This window comes from Oncorhynchus gorbuscha, unplaced genomic scaffold, assembly GCF_021184085.1.
Source record: "Oncorhynchus gorbuscha isolate QuinsamMale2020 ecotype Even-year unplaced genomic scaffold, OgorEven_v1.0 Un_scaffold_28:::fragment_2:::debris, whole genome shotgun sequence".
Taxonomy (NCBI): domain Eukaryota; kingdom Metazoa; phylum Chordata; class Actinopteri; order Salmoniformes; family Salmonidae; genus Oncorhynchus; species Oncorhynchus gorbuscha.
Window position 1 is genome coordinate 194774 of NW_025745143.1, and position 2602 is coordinate 197375.

The following is a 2602-nucleotide window of genomic DNA, read 5'->3' on the forward strand; positions in this document are numbered from 1 at the left end:
TTGATAAAAGTAGAAAGGTCACTGGTTTGAATACTTGACCCGACAAGGTGAAAAATCTGTATGTGCCCTTGAGCAAGGTACTTAACTCTAGTTTGCTCCAGGGGTGCCATACTATTATGGCTGACCCTGTAAAACAACACATTTCACTGCACCTATCGGCGAATGTGACAGTAAAACATATTTATTATTTGTGTAAATGTAAGGTTTGTTTACCTGCAATCATTGGTTTTTGTTTGACATACATTTGAAATAAAAACACCCGAGTCTCAGCATCACTCTGTTACCATGGAATTGCCTCAATGCTGTAATTCTGTTATAATACATTTTAAAGATTGACTTCATAAGCACTACATAAATTGGCCACCAATAATTTATAACCGTATTTAATGCTCTGTAGAGGATTAATAAATGTGAAAAAATAAATGGATGGTTATGTCACACAGTTATGCCACATTATGAATCTTTATAGAGCATGATATACGCTTATAAATGATTTGTGAAGCTTCTATGTAGTGTTTATGAAGCCTTCATAAGATGCACTTCAAATGACGCAGGACCGGTGGTATTTGTTTCATTAGTCGATTTTTGATATAGTCCCAAGATGTTTTGCATGTCAGCAATCAAGTTTTCAAGATATATAACATTACAAAAAATATAGAAAACAGACGGTATGATGCGTTTTGCATCATATGATAATTTGTCAATTTTCACTTGATTTTTTAAATTAAAAATCTATATACATCTGACCAGGAGTGCAGCTTTGGTTTTAGAAGTGGGGAGGACATAATATTATTATTATATATATTTTTTAAATCCCGTCGGAAAAACACTCCAAACAGCCTACCCGACTGCTCGGAGGAGCCCGCATGGCCCTTAAGCACTCCGTTGCCTCGTTTTGTATCCAATTCCAACTGGGGGGGGACAAAAATGCAATTTCAGTATGTGAGGGCGACATTAATGTTTTTAACCACTAAAGTTTTGCTTCACTACACGCTCCAATGCTTTGACTGGTGCAGCTAGAAAGCACAAATGTCTATCCTATAATGAAAAGGCACCCGCAAAAAAATTCAAAGAACTTGTTTATCTATTGTGTTGTGTTGTTACATTTGTATTCGTATTTTGTGTCCAATGCCCTCGGGGTGTTGATATCATTTGTTGCATGCATCATGATCAACATGGAGGACCAAACCTGATCGAACATCTCTGGAGAGACATGAAAATAGCTGTGCAGCGATGCTCCTCATCCACCCTGACAGAGCTTGAAAAGGATCTGCAGAGAAGAATGGGAGAAATACAGGTGTCCCAAGCTTGTAGCATCATACCCAAAAAGACTTGAAGCTGTAATCGCTGCCAAAGGTGCTTCACAACAAAGTACTGAGTAAAGGGTCTGAATATTTATGTAAATGGGATATAATTTTTATTTTATTTTTATAAATGTGCAAAAATGTCTAAAAACCTGTTTTTTCTTTGTCATTATGAGGTATTGTGTGTAGATTGATGAGGGAAAAGAGAGGCGGGGTGGGGTGCTGAGGAGTATGTCTGTAATAAAGCCCTTTTGTGAAAAAAACTAATTCTGATTGGCTGGGCTTGGCTCCCCAGTGGGTGGGCCTGGCTTCAAATTGGGTGGGCCTATGCCCTCCCAGGCCCACCCATGGCTCCATCCATGCCCAATCATGTGAAATCCATAGATTAGGGCCTAATGAATTTATTTAAATTGACAGATTTCCTTTTATGAACTGAAACTCAGTAAAATGTTTTAAATTGTTGCGTTGATATTTTAGCTATAGTTTAAAGACCAGCTAGTTACTGAATATTCAACAGTCTAAGTCAAACTACTTTGTTCTCCTGCCTGTTTATTGGTGACTGAACGTTGGCAAGAGAAATGCCCCTCCTAATTTCACTGCAAATAGACTGTGTTGTTTTCAGACAATTTAGCTGATTAGGCTTGTGCACATTTACATGTGTGTTTCATTACCTAATTATCTATGTTACTGAGTAAGATCATTCTTATTCATGTTTTTGTTATATTTCAGGTGGAGTGGCATTGCTGACAGGTCAGCATGCTGAGAAGCCAAGACCCATATTCACAAAGAAGTACTGATTTTAAGATCTGTTTTTCCTTCACACTGAGTACAATTACATTGACAAGGGGGAGGTTATCCTAGATCACTATCCCTACTCTGAGACAGTTTGTGAATATGGGCCCTTGAAGAAAGCTGTTGCCCAATACCTTTCACAACAGTTGCAACACCACAAGACCCTTGAGGAGTAGGCAACCCTGTTCCTGGAATGCCGCAGGTACTGCAAGATTTTGTTCCAACCAGGCCCTAAAACAGGGGTGCATTCAGTTTGTTTGAACGTTATCTATGTTGCGGAACGGTTTATACTGATTGACACACTTTACCAAAACGTTCTTGAACAGACTTTTAGCTACGTTTGCTCCGTTCAGTGGGTGTGTCAGGTGTGGCTTGAATCAACAAGTGACGTATTTTAAAGGGCACTGGTTCATTTTGAACCCACAACCCAACACTTCCCCATTTTCCAAATGGTCATTCAGTACAGCACCACTTCCATTCAATTGAACGTTCTATTGCTGAGCTAA